Source organism: Papaver somniferum, chromosome 1 (genome assembly GCF_003573695.1).
Source record: "Papaver somniferum cultivar HN1 chromosome 1, ASM357369v1, whole genome shotgun sequence".
NCBI classification, from domain to species: Eukaryota; Viridiplantae; Streptophyta; class Magnoliopsida; order Ranunculales; family Papaveraceae; genus Papaver; species Papaver somniferum.
The window spans coordinates 163,527,760-163,548,026 of record NC_039358.1 but is presented as its reverse complement, the minus strand read 5'-3'; positions in this window follow the sequence as shown (position 1 = coordinate 163,548,026).

Sequence of the window (20,267 nt, the reverse complement as noted above, 5' to 3'; positions counted from 1 at the left end):
TCATATCCTGCATCCTAATATCAGCCAGTAATCTTTCTCTAAAATTTCTTCTGCCAACTTCATGGACAGGATACCAAAATAGGAACGCCCGGTTGGGAGATATCAAAACTAATTGGGGGATATGAATTACTTTCCCCAACCAAAGGTGTCTGCTAAGGGGTGTTTTTTGGGACGAAAATACTAAAACACCCTTTGATTAATTAAAAAACATTATGAAAAGACTATTATACCCTTTGCACAAATAAAAAACTTAAAATCAAAACCAAACACAAAATCAGTTATCCTCCATTTGAGTACCGGCATACTCGTGTGTTAGGGTTAGGTTTTGAAGAAAAAAAAATCTTCCATCTCCCTCTCCGCATCTTCATCGTTCTTCATATACTCTACGATTAATCGTTGAATCAAAAATTTCTTCGTCGATTAAAACCAACCCATAAGAATGCCTCCATGAAAGATACTCAGTGTACATATTGTACGTAGGTCCAAAGCTGCACAAATGAAGAAAGGAAAGGGAAAAGCTGTTGATGAAGGAAAACCCAAGTCTTCTCGGTCTCGACGTAGTCGAAATGATCCGGAACATGGTAAGGTCGTCATTCGGGAGAATGTCCCGGGGTGGGGGGGGGGGGACACAAGCAGCGATGATGATGCAGAGTGGGAAGATTTTGTACCTCCTGATCCAACCCGAGCAGGTGGATCATCCTCACATCGCTTACGACAACCTGAAGTTGGAGCCTGTGAGAAAAAGGAAAAGGAAACACGAAAGCACCTCCCAAACAAATATGACATGATTCCAGAACGCAATAACGGCAAACAATGGGGTCATCCGAGAGATCCGAAACTCTTATTTGACTACAAGGACTCTTGGGATCGTTGGATCTATTCAACTTATGTAAGACGTTTGCATCTTGTTATTATATTTTTTATATATGATCAGGTGAATTTAAGTTAGTTTGGTGTGTTTTTATAGGACCACAAGAAAGTCTTCCGTGTTTGCTGATGAGTGCTAAAAAGTGCATATTTCTATATATTTTTCTTGGCATTTAACTCATCTTTTGTGCATTAATTCTACATTTTATCCCATATTCTGTATTTTCATTGTTTTCAAGAATAAATATTTTTATTAATTAATTTTGCATTTTTAGGTAATAAATAAAGTTCGGATGAATTGCGGAGCGGAATAGAGCAGAAAAGTAGTAAAAAGCCGCGAAGAATGTTGTGCACAAGACCAAGAGGGCAGAAATGGGCTCAAGAAGGAAGAATTGTTCTTAAAGAAGTTATGGGCCTGACATACCCAAGGCCCAAAACCCTTTCTCAAACCCATTTCCACTACCCAAGCCCGTATCGGATTTCAGCCGTCAGATCGAAGCATCTCAGCATCCTACGGTCGCTCCATCATCGCACATCAAACTCCGAAGCTCCCGCTGAACATCGCAACGCCCATCTCCATCTTGGGCCGTCCTTTTCGTTGCATTCCTCCATCCGACGGTCGATACCCGCAGATTCACATCTTATCGTTGGATCTACCTACCATTGTCACATCCTACGGATCAGATCGAGATACATCATCTCTCGCTGAAACCGCTACACACCACAGCACCAAACACCCTACACCTCTACCAAACACCCCCTTCTTCCCAAATCATCGACCACTCTCTGCCCATCCCTGTTGCAGAACCACCACCATCACCCTGCCACTGCCATCGCCACCACCTACTCCATAGCCACCTAAACACCACCACCAACTCCACTATAATCATTCCCCTCATCTTCTAGCCATCTATCCTACCAATTTCTTTTCTTTTCTTTCTCAGAAAACCCTAGGAAAGAAATTGGTACAATAGCTCGAGCTAGAAAGAGAAATTGAAGGCATGGGAAGGAGCAGAGAAGGGAGAAGAAGCATGGGTTGAAGACGGACTCGTCTTATCACAGTTGGTGAGTAAAAAAATCGAAACCCTAATTCTCTGATATTTTGGGGATTTTTAGGTTTTTGCTTGCTTGTATAAATAGAAGGTGTTGGGTGTGAAATTGGCTCATGCCTGGGCTAGCCAGAGCACCAATTGAGACTTGGGTTAGCCAAGCTCAAGGGTTCAGTTCAATTCCAATTTTTGTATCAGTTCATGTTTATGATGTTATGATGTTCTAATCCATTCTGCTAGGGTTAAATGGAGCCCTTAATATTTTGCTAAATTGATTCATGTTCTTAGTGGTGTTATTGCTGTACTTAATTGCTTAAGGGTAGATTTCATCTTAGTTCTACAACATATACTTTCACCATGTATGTCATGCATCCTTGGTAGTTTGATCAATTCTATGTTGTTGTGCTGTAAATCATGCTTAAAATGAATAGATTTATCTTTTGATTAGTTGTGCTTTAATCAGACAATTAATACTTGTGATGAATGCTTTTTACCAGAGACAATGACATCACTGTAACTGAATTACTAAGCTAAGATTAGGTGGTGGACTCCAAGATCCTAGCAATCTCCATATCCACACTGAGATTTAGCTTTTGTCTTGACACTTTAGGATTCGAATTCAAGTGAGAAACATAGAAAATCAACACAACTCCCTCCTAGTCCCTGAGGACAAACCCCTTCTTACTCCACCTATCTACAACAACCCTGTATACTTGCAGGTGTAGTTGTAGGTTCTTTTGAAACCCTATCAAGTTTTTGGCGCCGCTGCCGGGGACTCGGTAGCGGCGCTGTGTTGTCTCTTTGTTTTTCTTGCATTCTTGCTTGCTGTCCATAACCATCATTCCCTTCTTGCACTGTCATCTTGTATATATTGCATTGTTAGCTAGTGCATCTTCTTGCATATACTGCATATTCATAGCATCATTGCATCTTGCATTCTTGGTGTAACTTAGTGTAAGCCTGTAGCTTTAACTGCATTATCATTAATTGTTGTTAGTTTGCTAGTTTATTGTACTTCATTTTAGCTTAGTTTGCATCATTGTAACCTTGTAAATATTAGTTACATCTTGCATTTGGTCTTTACATTGGCATAAACTGCATACCAACCATTTTTTTTTCCTGACATATTGCATCTGTTCATATTTGCATTCTGTAGTTTTAGTCTGCATCTTAGTTTAGCTGCATTCTGCACTCTGCAATTCTGCATTGTTCAATAGTCATCTGCTTTCTTAGCTTCTTGTCATTCTGCATATTAACCTGAAACTGCAACTGCCTTCTCACTTTGATTGCCAACTGCACTGCACATCTGTAGCTGTAACCAGCACTTTTGTTCTACCATTTCCCCTGCCACTTAACCTGCTTACTGAACTAGAACTGAACTCATAATTTGAGTGTTCAGGTAGCTGGTGCAAAGAGAAAAGAGCTGAAAATTGTCCTTGTGAAGCCATTGTGGTGTTGCAAAGGAGAGGAGAGGAGCTGCAAAGGCAAAAAGCAACAGGTTTGTGCAAATGCAATCAAGGGGTACTTGAGAAGCTGTTGCTAGCAGCACTGAGAACCAAAGACTGCAGCTGTTGAAGTTGCTACACAGTCAGTTCTGTGGGCTTGAGTTAAACAAAACACTGCTGTTGCTTCTGATCCAACTTGCTGCAAACTGCTGCCAACTGATGCTGCCAAAGCCAAAGCCAAAGCCTGCTAACTCTGAACTGCTGGACTGCTGCCAACCTGCCAACCTCTTCTGCTGGGCTTGTGCAACTTCCTCTGAACTGAGCTTGTGCAACTGAGCTGGGCTCTGCTACACTTGCTGCTGCTGGGCTTGGACGTGAGCTGCTTGGACGATCCAAAGCCCAACTGGGCTTTTGCAACCTAACTGAACAGCTGGGCTGTGCTATTCAAGTAAGCCTAAACCCATTAAGAGAACCCAACCTGTGGGCTTCCATTTTTAATTTGTGGGCTTGTAATAATTTTTTCCATTTTCTGTTGGGCTTGTAATCTTAATTACTTGTGGGCTTGTTTGTTTAATTGCTTGTGGGCTTGTGATGTTAGACTGATTTGGGCCTGTAGTTTTAAATTAGAAAAACTGAACTTTTGAAAGCCCAACTGGGCCTCCGACCAAACAAGCAACAGTTAGGCTATTTCAAAAGCTACATTGGGCTTCAGTTTGCATACACATTGTAGGCTTAGTTCAACTTCCCTTGACAAAGCAATTTCTCCCACCAATGTGGGCTTGCTCCTAATTTCAAAAACCAAAATTGCTCCCAAATTAAACCAAATTTTTATCATCTCCCTTGGGCCTTACTTTTTTGTGATTTGTGTGATTTCATAAAACAAAGACATGTCTGGATTTTGGTCTGCCTCTGGGAATAAATCTATTAGAGATGCTTACGGGCAAGATTCACCTTATGAGCCTCCCACAGACCATGATGTCAATAGTTATAGGGATTATAATTATGGACCTTTTCAAGGTCATGAGCCTCAATATGCAAACCCGTATAACTATTCACCCATGTATCAACCTAGCCAACCTAATATGCATGTTTGTACCTTTTGTGGTGGTTTAGACCACCCTGATGAATATTGCTATGTTTTGCATGAATTTAGGAAATCTAGGGGATACCATGAAAATCCAAATTATGAAATGCCCACAAATTGTGAGGCTGGTAGTCATTGGGACCATAATCAACCTTTCGAAGGTTGTGATCAATATTTTGTAAACCCTAATGACCATGCACACATGTACCATTCACCACAATTTGAACATGAAGAATTTTGTACTCCCAGGAATTTAGACTCCACCGTAGAAGCTCTCAGACTCGGTGAGCAAAATTCTGATAGAACTATGTCACGCATTCAGGCGAAGTTAGATCAGATTTTGCTTCAACTACAAAAGGAGGAAATTCATGAGAAAATGCATGTTGTCCCTAATAAAGTGTCCAGTCCCATTCATCTAAATGATATTGAATATGAACCTGATTTAGAGGAACATGAATCGACTAAGGACACCACCACTTTTAATGAGGATCAATATGCATGTTACCATGATGATGATTATGATGATAATGATATGTTAGAAGAACATGTTTTTGCTGAAAATATTGTGGAACCTTTTGGTTCAATAACATATGGCTTCTCAGCCTCAACCTTCATGAATGTTGTTTCTTCTGATACTCATTGTAATTCATATGATTTTGATTCTAATATGGGGCTTGTACAATTCTTCTGTGAAGATGAACATGACATAGGAATAGTTGAATCTTCTGTAGACACTAATTTTATTATGCATGAGGACGAATTTGATGTGTCTGATTCCTTGCCTAAGTCACAAAATGTTATTTCTTCCGGTGATGATTTGAGTACTTCGAACAATCATGATACTGATTTAGGTCTTGATGTTTTGTTCGATGAATGTGAGCATGTTTTACCTGTTTCTGATTTAGGGAAAGTATGTGTTGGTATTATTGATCTTACCCATGAAAATAATTTAGATGTACCCACTTTCTTACCTAAATCTCAAATTGAGATTATTCCACCCAACCTAGATTTGGTTTGCAAAAAAAATTTAAACCAACTTTTCTGAAAATTCCCAATCTAGGATTGGAACTGTGTGCCTCCCAAGTCCTCTTGGACTATTTTGCTTCAAAATATAACACTTTTAAAGAGCCACAGTTGGAATGCATTTCTTTGCCCATCCCGAAAACAGTCCATTATGAGTTAGACCTTTTGAATCCTGAACCCCTAAAATTAAAAGATTTTGTGCTTAAAAGTAAACCTGTTGAACAATTTAGGTTTAGGGGTGATTCATTCGGTTTTTCACTCTCACTCCCATTTCAGTCCAATTTTAGTGTTTTGAAACTTTCTATGTTTCAACACTTTGTCTTTTGGGTTGATCCTCAACTCTTTAGATTGTTAGTGTATGGTGAATATTTGTTGTATATAATCCAGTAGATAAATTTTTAAAAACCCTTTTGTTCCTTTTGTATATATTTTGCTAATCCAATATGATTTCGGCTAAAATATGTTGGATTTTTGCCTTGAATAACGGAGTTTTAATTCTGCTTTCGCCGAAATCGGGTATTCTCTCTCCTTTTACTCTGCTCAGCATGTCCCTTTCCATATGTTGCATTTTAATTCTTTCCATGTTTTGAAACATTGAGGACAATGTTTAGTTTAGGTTTGGGGGTATAGAGTAGATGCCATGATAATTTGCTATATTTGAAAACAAAACTCCATCTTTTTGAAAAAAATTGAAAAATTCCAAAAAAAAATTAAAAAAGTCAAAATTCAAAAAAATTAAAAAAATGAAAAATCATAAAAAATGGAGCTCATTTACCTTGAAATGTTGACTCTTGTGCAAATATGTATTTTTATTAGGAGTCTTAGTCTAGATATTTAGGCACCCTGATTCTAGCACAATTCACATAGTGATAAGAAATTTGCACGCGCACGATCTACCAATACATGTATGGCCTCGATCTTCAAGGTGTTGGATAGGAAGTTACGATTGCCAATCACTTTAGAATACTGAACGAAACTTGACTAGCTTGTTCTTTGGTTGGTTGGGATAGAAGATGGAGGTTACATTAAGAAAGACAACCATCGAATTTAACTGGGTGCATCAAAAAGGGCTACCTCTTGCAAAGTGTCATGTAATCTTTTGTTTCCTTTTGTAATGTATCAAAAGTGTTGCTTAAAAAAAAAAAAAAAAAAAAAAAAAAAAAAAAAAAAAAAAAAAAAAACGATGTATATATTCAGAAAAAAAAAAAAAAAAAAAAAAAAAAAAATATATCAGAAAAATACAAAAAAAAAAAAATCAAGTATTGTTCAATTCCATCATCTCTTGTTCCAAAAATAAAAAGAGAATAGTCAATGTAAATAAGAGTCATGTAAAGAGTTATTTTTGTTGTTTCGTTGTAATAAGCAAGGAGGGTGTATGCCATTGATGTACAACGCGAGTAATTGTGAAATACCTCCAACTCATTCACAATTCTCGTAAAGTCCGGACAGCTAGCTAGATTTCGACCTCAGTTCTTAGCCTGAGAAACTATCTCTTGGTGATTAGTAGTCATAACTTCAGATCTTTCTTTACACATGTGGAGATACACTTTACACTCTTATCACATGTCCTTATTTGTTATCAGTGCTAGGATTGTGCCTTCGATAGCTAGATTGACATCTCCATTTTGCTGTGAGCTTAACTGTTTTGCACATGTCACGTTTGATGGAATCTGAGCTTATATTTTGTCCTTAGGTTTTGTAGGCACACCTCTGGTAAACCTTCACGAGACTTCAACTCGTCCACTAGGGACACTTAGTGGTTTAAAAGGCTTAGTGCATACGCTAAATGCATTCGAGAGACCAGCGACAGTGGTATAGTTAGGATTTCCTTAGTTTTGTTTTACTTGAGGACAAGTAAAATTCAGGTTTGGGGGTATTTGATGAGTGCTAAAAAGTGCATATTTCTATATATTTTTCTTGGCATTTAACTCATCTTTTGTGCATTAATTCTACATTTTATCCCATATTCTGTATTTTCATTGTTTTCAAGAATAAATATTTTTATTAATTAATTTTGCATTTTTAGGTAATAAATAAAGTTCGGATGAATTGCGGAGCGGAATAGAGCAGAAAAGTAGTAAAAAGCCGCGAAGAATGTTGTGCACAAGACCAAGAGGGCAGAAATGGGCTCAAGAAGGAAGAATTGTTCTTAAAGAAGTTATGGGCCTGACATACCCAAGGCCCAAAACCCTTTCTCAAACCCATTTCCACTACCCAAGCCCGTATCGGATTTCAGCCGTCAGATCGAAGCATCTCAGCATCCTACGGTCGCTCCATCATCGCACATCAAACTCCGAAGCTCCCGCTGAACATCGCAACGCCCATCTCCATCTTGGGCCGTCCTTTTCGTTGCATTCCTCCATCCGACGGTCGATACCCGCAGATTCACATCTTATCGTTGGATCTACCTACCATTGTCACATCCTACGGATCAGATCGAGATACATCATCTCTCGCTGAAACCGCTACACACCACAGCACCAAACACCCTACACCTCTACCAAACACCCCCTTCTTCCCAAATCATCGACCACTCTCTGCCCATCCCTGTTGCAGAACCACCACCATCACCCTGCCACTGCCATCGCCACCACCTACTCCATAGCCACCTAAACACCACCACCAACTCCACTATAATCATTCCCCTCATCTTCTAGCCATCTATCCTACCAATTTCTTTTCTTTTCTTTCTCAGAAAACCCTAGGAAAGAAATTGGTACAATAGCTCGAGCTAGAAAGAGAAATTGAAGGCATGGGAAGGAGCAGAGAAGGAGAAGAAGCAGGGTTGAAGACGGACTCGTCTTATCACAGTTGGTGAGTAAAAAAATCGAAACCCTAATTCTCTGATATTTTGGGGATTTTTAGGTTTTTGCTTGCTTGTATAAATAGAAGGTGTTGGGTGTGAAATTGGCTCATGCCTGGGCTAGCCAGAGCACCAATTGAGACTTGGGTTAGCCAAGCTCAAGGGTTCAGTTCAATTCCAATTTTTGTATCAGTTCATGTTTATGATGTTATGATGTTCTAATCCATTCTGCTAGGGTTAAATGGAGCCCTTAATATTTTGCTAAATTGATTCATGTTCTTAGTGGTGTTATTGCTGTACTTAATTGCTTAAGGGTAGATTTCATCTTAGTTCTACAACATATTACTTTCACCATGTATGTCATGCATCCTTGGTAGTTTGATCAATTCTATGTTGTTGTGCTGTAAATCATGCTTAAAATGAATAGATTTATCTTTTGATTAGTTGTGCTTTAATCAGACAATTAATACTTGTGATGAATGCTTTTTACCAGAGACAATGACATCACTGTAACTGAATTACTAAGCTAAGATTAGGTGGTGGACTCCAAGATCCTAGCAATCTCCATATCCACACTGAGATTTAGCTTTTGTCTTGACACTTTAGGATTCGAATTCAAGTGAGAAACATAGAAAATCAACACAACTCCCTCCTAGTCCCTGAGGACAAACCCCTTCTTACTCCACCTATCTACAACAACCCTGTATACTTGCAGGTGTAGTTGTAGGTTCTTTTGAAACCCTATCATTTGCCGCCATTAAAAAATGGATACATGGCCTTTGGAATGGGAGTTTGATGTTGTTCAAGCGACAGTCATAGCATCTGGGTTGTATCCCGCGGTAGAAAACTATGTGGCCACTGATCAAGTGACGGCGAATTGCTTCTTGGAGAGGTTTTTTTTCTTCAATTGATACCATGCATTTTCCTTTTGGCGAGATGACCATTATCCCTGAAGATGTTCAAAGAATATTAGGTCTAGGGATCCTTGGAAAATCCGTTAAGGAAGGAGATCACAGTAAGAACGTAGAATGGACCAAGATCTATCAGCTGACCAAAAAGTTGTTTGGTTGGGACGAGGCAACGACTAAAGCAAATATGTACGTGTCAAAGAACACCATGGCAAAGACTATCAAAGTCGTCAAGCTCAGAGCTTTGTTTGGGAATACGGTGGGCAAAGAATTGAATACCGAACAAATTCAGCAAACTATCGTTGCTTACCTGTTGTTCATCTTGGGCATCGCAATATTCCCTGACTTTAATGGCAACAGGGTGCATATGAACCACTTACAATACTTGGATCCCTTGGAGGAGGTTCATGAGTATTCATGTGGCATTGCTTTCTTGGCACATTTTTTGGCGGAGATGCGTAGATCTTAGGAATTTCATTGTATTACAGGTAACCTGAACTAGTTATTTTGTTTTCCAATTAGTTCTTTTCTTGTACATTTCATTGGAACGATCTTTCATTGGCGTAGGTGTGGCTTATGAACACTTCCCAACATTGTTCAAGGAGTACAAATATTTGGAGTCGTCAACTTATGGTTTGGAACCACGGGATCCTGTAGCTAAGAAACACGTTTTCGACAATAAATCGAATCCCAATAACAGAACTCGCCGTGAGAGAGGCTTTGGACTCTATCGTTGTCGAAGATGTTGTGTTTGACCCATATAGGAACGAAAGAGGAGTTCACTTTGCAAGGCATGACAATGTATCATTTTACAACGGATCATTGTTTCATCCAAAAGGATTTGTTATGCACAACCCTCTCCATGTGATGCGCCAACTTGGGTACAAACAGAAAAAAAAATTTACAGGTATATCTAATCAGAAATTCTCTCATGACTTTCCTGAATGTCTATCAGATGAACAGCATACGCTGGTAGTTTACAAACCTACTCCTCTACATGTACATTGGAATGTAAGGGAATAACAACAACTAGTGCTTGATAGGGTTGGTTGGGAATTGGCGGAAAACGGTTATGAGTCGGAACGAAACTTTCTCGGAGGTCATTTGAGGTACTCGCATCTTTATATTGTACGCCCGGCCACCGATGTAGTGCCTCCACAAGCAAAACCTCCTTCCAGAACTCCGGATGAACTTATTGTACCCGCACTTCAAAAGACCCTCACATTGTTGGTACATAATTCTGATTCATTTCCTATTATTTGATTACATATCTATAAACTTATAAAAGTTTACATACTAATGGAAAAATATGACAATAGCATTCGCGGCTAGGAAAATTGGGAAACTGGTTTAAGTGCAATAACAAGAAAGGAGAGGTGCTGACCCAAGAAGAAATGAAGAATGTCGAGGAAAATATAGACAAAATTGAAGATCCAAGTGCAAAGTCCTTGTGGAAGGAAACAAAGAAGAGGGTTCAAAAGAAACCAAGGACCGAGTGATCTAAGATGTTTGATAATGTTTCTTTTATGGTGTTATTAGTTAAAACTCGCCCCCATCCTTTGAACTACTACACCACCTCCGAAAACCAAAAATTACAAGAACTTCAAGCCGAACCTGCACCACCAACAATCGTCACCGACAAGCCCTTCCTGCCATCACCCGAAACCAACAATCTCTATTGCAGTTTTAACAATATAAAGCTCCAATTTGAGAAAATCAAGATCCCTTCGTAAGAATTATGACTTTCACGTAGGTTTCTATTGATTCTGTTTTGTGTTGAAAGTTTGAAGGATTATATGCAGAAGTAGGCCTGGTCTGGACCCTCACTTTCATTTCTAGGCCACTTTTTTTATTTCTTGCAAAACTAGGCAAGTTAAACGGATTCCATCCACTTTAACCATCTCGGTCAATTTATCGCGTTGACTTGTCAATATCTCGCCAAAATATCATATAGGGAGATCTCATACATGTGGTAAGATTACTAAAATGTCCTTCACACGTGTGTGTCAGTCACATTAGATAAGATGTCCACCTGTCTCGATAAGATCTCCACGTGTTGCTATCTGAGAGCCTAATCTAACTAACACGACATCTCGAGGATTAATTGAACGACCAAGATAGTTCTTCATTGTTATTATCGACAGCGCGGGAATGTGAAGGAATAAGAGAAGGCAGAGAAAAACATCGATTCAATTGTTTCTAGTAGAGAGATTAATCAGTGAAATAGTGTTTTGTTAGTTGAGATTTGAAGAACAAATTGAAGATTTCCTGCTGGTGAAGATGACGAGACGGAAGAAGCGTTCTAAAGAGAGGTAACAAAAAAACCCTAATCTGTTTTCATGGTTGTTTTTAACGTTTCAGTGATGAAAATACTATGGGTTTTGTTTGTAAGGTTGATTTATTTGGGTTTGTGGTTGTTTAGATTTCTAGGGTTTTCTCTGTTTATAAAATTTTTATGAAGTTCGAATGTGTTCTGTTGATAATGAAGTTGTACTGATAATTTTCTAGGGTTTGTTAATTTCAAAATTGGGTTCCTGCTGATTGATTTCAAAATTGAAATTGATTTCTAGGGTTTTTTATGGTTTCTGTGATAATTGATTTCTAGGGTTTTTATGGTTCTAGATTAGGATGGGTTTTTCACGATTTATCTGAAATGGGGTTTCCATAATTTTCCTGATACATATTTTGTTGTTCTTAATTGTAGAAAGCAAGTGGTTCAAGAGGTTATAAATGAGGTTCAACAGGGAATATTTCCTAACAGAGATATTAAGGTCAAGGATCTAATCAACGCTATTATGTGTTTTGAGTTTAAGGGTTTTTCCAGAGAAGGTATGGGTATAAATCAGTTAAAGTCTAGGATTAGTCCTATGTTGAGATTAACCAGTAGGGAGACATTGGACCTTCTATGGTTTGTTGATCCATGCCTACCATCAAACATCATTAATGATGAATAGTTTTGGTTTTTTCTGGGAAAATGCAACTCAAGATGAACATGGTTGGATTACATTGTATTTGCAAGTGATGCCACTAGATGAGAATGGTGAGATAGATGTATCTCAGGTTACTCTAGGTTCAATGCATCCTCCACCACAGATGACACCCTAAAAGAATGTGACTCCAAAGAAGCCAGTCTCTAAGACTCCACCTAAACCAGTTTTTACTAGTGTTCATCACCTAAGAGATGGTATGGAAAGTCAGTTAGAAGAAGTCAAAGAATACCAAGGATGAAGAAGAAGAATCCTACTAAAGTGTTTGTTGATTTAGCTGGTAGTGAAGAAGATGTTTCTGAGAAGTTGGAATGTGAAGCACACATGCAATGGAAATGTTAAAGGGGAGAACAGATGTGCAAATCCAGAATTTGTAGTTGACTGGTACATGCAAAGGTTGGAGACTCTTGGTAACAAAAACAAAATCCCTGATCCTGAGTCATTGGCAAATGAGTTCAACAAAACAATGAAAGTGAACATTAAGTACCATACAGCATGGAGAGCAAGAAATATTGTGTTGCAGAATCTTCATGGCAGCTATGAGGAGCAGTACAAGAAAATTCCTGCATTCTGTGAAATGGTGAAGGTAACATTAATTGTTTTGTTGTTTGTTTGTTAATGTTTGTCTTTAGTTAGAGAAACATGACTTAATATTACAAATTATATGGCATTAACATTAATTTTTTGTAATTGCAGGAAAAAATGCCTGGCAGTGTAGCTAGTTTCTCATATGGAAGCACAGACAACACACTCTTGTCAATGACACTCTGCTTCAAGCCTTCTATAGAAGGATTCTTGGATGGATGTAGGAAAATCATTGGATTGGATGCTTGCCATTTGTATGGGAAGTATGGTGGTGTGTTACTGGTTGCAACAGGTTTAGATGGTCAGAATGGTTTAGTACCTCTTGGTATTATGGTGTGTAGGAATGAAACCATTGAGAACTGGAAGATATTTCTCAAAGACAATATGGTTGATACTATTTATGTTTCAATTTGGTTATCTTTTGTGAATGGATGAATAGATGCTTTTGTAAGACAATGCAAGTTCTGATTTATGTGGTTGTGGAGATGTTCATTTATGATTTATGGAGAAGAAGATAAGGGTGCCACGTAAGCAGTGCCACGTGGGCCTTTCCATGTAACCTGTGCCACGTACGCACTGGGTGATGACATATAAAGAGTCACAGTAGTTGGTTGGGTCGAAATAACCGATTCAAAGGACTATCTTGTCATTTTAAGTGCACCTAACGGTGCTAAATTTTCATCCATCACTTTTGGTCAAAACTTGCCTAGTTTAGCAATAAATAAAAAAAAGTGGCATAGATTTGAAAAGCACCAAAAAAACAGGCCTATTTTTGTAAAAAGCCCAAGTTTGAAACCGTAAAAATGAAAACCAGGGTACCGATTATGTTCTACATTCAAACCCTAAAAATGAAAAACAGGGCACCCAAGCCCTAATATTCAAAAAATTAAAGAAAAAAGTTAGCAAATGTTTTCGAAGTTTAATGAAAACCCATTTTGATATTGAGGCTTATTTGCATTTGACATTTTTTCTATAGAAGTCCTTTTAATCCTACGACAACTTGTCATTGTTATTAGACATGAACAGAGAGGAAAAATCATCAATGAATGGATTAGTTTCAGAAATTTAAAATACCTTGTTAGTTTTTGGAGTGGGATTAATATGGATTGTTCAAATGTGAGATTCTTAGACGAATAGTCGACCACCCTATGAATTGATGTCACATCTTGTCTGGATTTTCCTATCTCACATCTTGTTTGGAATGGGGGCGAGTTTTCAGTATAAATTGTGTTTATAGTGAAGAAAAGACTAAAACACCCTCAGCTGCTCTCATGTTAGAAACGTGTCAACCATGCTCAATACTTCTATATTTTCCCTAACTCCTAATAACCATGCACCCAAATACTACTAAGTGATAACTTATTTAGATAAAAACACCCACATTTAGTTTAGGGCACTCATCACAGCTATACACACCCTATAATAGGATCGCATGCGCACACCATACCGTTCTAGCTTTCCACTAAAATGGGTTGAGTTCAGGTTCGGATTCGAAAAGAGATTTTTAATGATGTTACAGGAAGTTTCAGAGTATGTTAAGCTTATGGATTCATGGAATATGAAGAAGATTACAACTTCTCATGTCTCACCTCTTCTGACTCCTCTCTGTCGAGAAAACAAGAAGTTGAGAAGATGTTGCGCAGGTGTTTATTTTTCGAATCGTTCTTACGAATCGATCCTCAAGGATTCTGAGAAAAACCTACGTATGAAGTCACTTGAATGTGATAATCTTTATCAAAAGTGATTTTTGTTGGAAGAAAAACTTGCAGAATCTGAAGCAAGATATGACTCTCAACAAAAATGTTTCGATGACACAGAACTTAGTTTTCTTGCCAAAGAAAAGTCCTTGGAAACTGACCTTCCAGCTGCTCTTGATAAAGTGAAATCACTGGAAGAGAATCTGAGAAGATTCAATTCTATCTCTACAAAATTGTCTTATATGATTGGAGCATGTAAAGAACATCGTGATACACGTGGTCTGGGCTATAAAGGAATAGACGCTCCAAAAACTAGTAAGATCAATTTTGTTAAAGCTATTGATAATTCTTCATGTGAAAAACCTTTCGCAGCTTGTAATGCAGCTAAAAACAAGGATTCTACTTCTTCCAAATCTACTCACACGAGAACAGTTGAGAATAATTCCTTTAACTACTATTACTACGGAAATAAAGGACATTCTGAGTGAAAATGTCGTTTTCGTTTAAGGAATGAAAAACTTCACAACATGCTTGCATGGATGTCTAAAGAAGTCATCAAACCTGTCTCTCACATTGTTGGAGTAAAGGGCAATTTCGACAATCAAGAAAACTACTATGATAAGTCTTTTCTTAATCGTGCCTTTGAAACGAAAAGAGGTAGAAGGAAGAACGACAAAATAGTAACTGACTTCTTAAATAACTCTGAAAAGAGGAAAAGACATAGGAGAAAGAACGAAAGGTCGAGTTTCTTGTCACTCCCTGAAGAAGGCCGCAAATCCAAGAGTTCAGCTCCAGACTGCTTACATATCAATAATCGAGTCTCAGAACTTAAGATAAGTATAAACAGACTCAAACGGGGCATCAAAATAACATGGAAAGCGATTGACTCAGATACTCCTAGTTCCTCTCTTAATAAAACTCCTTTAATTATGTCAAGTAATTTGTCTCTAAATCCTTCTGAAGGAGAAAAACAAGAAGTCAAAATTGATGAGCAAAATGTTCATCTTAATACAACATGACTGCTCACTACAGCATCCCTCTTTTAGTTTAAGAAGGATGCTCATTGTTCTCAAGAAGTGTGTCTTGAGAAGTGCTGTCAAGGTTGTATATTTTCTCTTATTTTCTTGTTTGTTGAGTTTCGCTCCAGTTTTTTCTCTTGTAGATAATCATGATCTTTCATTCTTGAGAAAATTTCCTGTTTGCGTGTACTTCCTCCAAATAGTTCTCAACTATTAGTCTTGACATACGAACTTCATTCTCCTTCCTTTTGATCACATCTTAAGGACGTGACCACCATTGCACGAACTCCTGGCCCACACGAACGTGTACAAGTTCTCCTAGGGTTTTCCATGGAACTTCTTATATACCTGGGTGTTATCTCGTGTTGCATTGTTCTGAAAGGTCAAAGGGTTGTATTTTTTTTTGGTGTGCACAATGAATGGAGGAAACGAAGATCATGAAGTCAAGAAGGGGAAGACTGTCGAGTTTCGTGAGAATCCTGTTTTCATAACATACTATCATGCCATTGATCATGAAAAGAAACTACCAGTTCAGATGTCATCACAACTGGTAGGAAATCTTCTTCGAGATTTCGAAGTCGTACATGAACAACTCGGAATCGCAACAAGGAATCTTGAGTTTTTGAAAAATAAACTGAAGAAAGCAACTGATGAGCTCATCCATGTTCAATCTCTGATTGCTGACCGGGTCTAGTGTTTTTCAGATCATGTTCACTATAGGAGTTCATTTGTCTAGTAAATCTTCTATTTTTCTTGTTTTGTTTAGAAGAATAACTAGAGTTTGGAATAGCCATTATTGTGATTACACATAGCTATGTCCAACGTTTTCATCTCCATGTTTTTAGATTTATTGGTTTAAATTCTAAACTTGTTTTTTGCAGTATTAATCTTTATGATTTTTTATATTGCAAATTGTTTATGGGATATGTGTGTTTGCGTCCGTGAACTATGATTGTCCCATATCTTGTCAAAAGTAAAGTCTTTCGTAAGTATTCTTATATTGATAAAGGAATGAATGGACTTTTGACAAATACAAAAGTTAAGCCTATATTGTCAATTATTGATGAAACATGGGTTAAAATCTTTTCTTTGCAAGGATTATGTCTATTGGTTATCATTGTGCAAATTGTGATGGAAAATAGAATGAATCCTTGTGTATTCCGCAGTAATTGATCTTCCCTAATCCATATTTTATGTATTACTGTGAGACTCCGTAATGTGTCTTATGTTGAGCATTATAACAACCAAGTTGATTATTTTTGTGATTAGCTTTGTTGTTGTTCCGTAAGGTACTTTATGTCGAGTATCTTTGAACTAAATTAATCATCTTGTTTGGTTATTTAGTTATAACTCCATAAGTTTTCTTATGCTTGAGCGTTCTTGACTAGGTTGATTATTTCATGATTAACTTAGTCATTGATAGATTCTCTTATGCGAGTATGGCCAGTTAAATTGATTACTTTTTGTGATTAGTTTAGTTGTGTATTTCGATTGAATTAATCATGGGTTCTCCTGTGGTTAATTTGATTGAATATTCTGGATTCAAATTCATACTTGTATGTGATTTGTTATGTCCAAATAAATCCTTCTTTTCTTTCGAAATTAAGGCCGCTCTTGTTGTTCTTTCGGGAATGACATATTATGAGGGAGAGTTCTTTTTGAACTTGCGCTTAATTTCCATATCTTTGTGGGGAGTGCGGCTGTGGAATATTATAGGGGTTATCTTGTATCTTTATAAACTCCTTGATGAATGCATTTATCTTCGGCTTTATGATTGCATCTAAAGAACAAGATGATATTTTTGCTTTCTTTTGGTCAAGAAATGTCTCTTTCGGAAATTTCATTAAGATCCGGTTCTTGTACCTTTGCCAATTTTATTGACAAAAAGGGGGAGAATTAATATGTAGTTCACACTACAAATACATATGGTTTTCAGATCATTATGTAAGGGGGAGTGGTTTCCATGTGAGATGGAGTATTGACTAGGGGGAGTGATAGATATCACCATAGTATTGTTGTTGAAGTTGTGATACAATTGAACTTTGGCGCTGTGTAATGATACTATGACATTGTATAACAATGATTGAGAATTATTGTGTTAGAGCACTGCTCGGTTGAACCCACCAAACGTTGGTATGTTAAGATTGATTGTCATATATAGTTCCAAAACTCGAGTTGCTATTATGTAAACTACAATCAACTTCGATAGGTTAGACTAGAAATAATAGAAGTATTGTGCTCCAGTTACTCACAAAGATCTGAAGATGGATTGAAGACAACAAAGACATTATCCTTCAGCTTGAGGTTAGTAACTACGACTTGACTTGTTCCATTTCTACCTTGTGTCTTTCAAATATTTTATATTGAAAACATAACATGCGAAGTTATATTATTATGATCAAAGAGTTAAGGAATATAATACGAGGTTTATTGCTTAACCATTACACTTTGTAGATAAGACATCACCATAATCATTTGAATGCTATTGTGATTATGTATGGGTATGAAGTGAGGATTTCATCCTAGGGAACAACGTTTACATGTGTTCCAAGGAAGTAAGTTCATAAACTTGTTCGTGAACCGAAAAGGAAATTGCCAGGTGTTATTGGTTTTGTTATTCATTGCATATCTTATGAACAACCAATATGTGTGATAGAGTATAACCGCTCACAACCTGTTGTGTTCTTGGTAGAACTATTCACAAAGGCCTGACTTCTGTATTTGTATAACTTTTATTAGTAAAACCAATCTTAAGTAATCACATGTGGTATGATCGGATTATGTCTGCCTTTGGGAAAGGGAACCGATCCTAGTAAGGGAAAGGGAACCGATCCTTGTAAGGGGTGCAGTACATCAAGGGGAACCGATCCTTGTATGGGGTGCAACAAGATCTATAGTAGAAAGGGGAACCGATCACATGAACATGTGCAACACATATAAGTTAGATACCATATATATGTGGGGAACCGATCCTAGTACCTAGTCAACCGAATCTTTGGGAAGCTAGTGTGACCATGCGTAGTACTCACATGGAGGTAGAACCGAAACTTGTTTTGGTAGAACCGTTACACCCATGATTGTGATTGAATGTTGGTTTGATCAATCACATAGTTCTTGAAAGTCAGATGAACCAACTCTAAACTTGTTTGGAAGTGTAGCAAATCGGTTTCAAGGTTGTAAGTATGGAAGACTTACAAAGTAAAAGATGTCGACATACTTAAACATGTACATAAATCTTATTTATTAATTGTTCAAAGATATTCCTTGATAACTCAAACCGAAATATTCCTAATATCTTTTGATATTTGAAAATATGCTTTTAATATATCAATATTCGAAAATATATATTATTATGACAATTTCTAAATGTGTTTTTAACACATTCGGAATTAATATGATAATATAGTGTATTAACATGGAAATTTTCGGAAATGTGTTTTTAACACATTTATTATGAAAATTCAGAATTATATATATTATTGTGTTTTTAACACATTTGATATATATTAAGCATATCTCTTGATTTATATTAGTAAAGTATTTTATATGCTAGTTAATATTTGATTATCAAGATTTCGGTAATATTATTTGGATATTAATGGTAATTACTTGACATCCAAATTTCCTTGATCTATAAATACTTGAAGCTTGCATTTCGAGTAAACTAATCCTTCGTAACAACAAACTTCCTCTTTTGTCTTTGTTACCAGTGTAGCCGCCTATTCGGAGAGGAGAGTAACCTAATTAGGCGAAATTTCTTACGACCGCTTAATTTAAAGTCTTCTTTGGGATTGAGAAGCTCTAGCGCGACCCGTTGGTGGGAAACTAGAAAATTGCATTGTTATTTCAGTTTTCGATTATTGATTTGATTGACTAACGGTTGTTGAATCTTTGATTGCACCTAGTTTATTTATTCTTGAGAACCTTCTCTTCTGATATAAGGCTCACTCAAACTAGATCAAGGATTTAACGTTTCTACGGATCTAAATTTTTCTAGATCTGTAAGATAGATTCATTGATTTGCCATTGTTAACAGACTCCGTTTTGTGCGACAAACCAATAGGGAATCTTGTTTTTGCAGATTGTTACTTTGAAGATTAAATGAAGATTGAAGATTTTGAAGATTTGAAGAAGAAGTTGTTGTGAATCATTAAGAAGATATACTAGATCTACTCCTAAAGAGAACGTATATTCTGCTAGGATATTGGGTATTAAATATCTATTGAGAACTTCGGTTCTGCTAGATATTATCAAATCAAGAATACTGCTGAAGCTGAGTAACTAGGATTTTAGTTTACTTAGTAGTGTCTGCACGAAGTTGCAGGTTTACTTTTTGTAGCGTCTTAATTCATCGAGTATTCAAATCTGGACTAGGTCCTGGGGTTTTTCTACAAAGTTGTAGTTTTCCTCGTTAACAAAATTCTGGTGTGTGTGCTTTACTTTATTTCCGCATTATAATTGTTTTTATATTATAATTAAAGTAATTACACTTGTACGTTAACTAGGAACTTGATATTTATCTTATAAGGTTTCGGTTATCAAGTGAACACTTTGTTGTAGTATTCTCTCGATCTCATCCATAGACGATCAGACAAAGTGTATTGGATTTCTCCACTTGTCTGATATAATTATTCACGTGTTAGGCCAGTCCGACTAACCCTATTTCAAGTGGACATTGTGTTGAAATATTCCTTGAGTGATTGTTGCTCCAAGAGGTTTATACACAGTGGGTCTTGTATAGGTTGTGATCAAAATAAAAGATTGTGGTGTATTTAGGTACCCTCGTCTTTTCAATTGGTG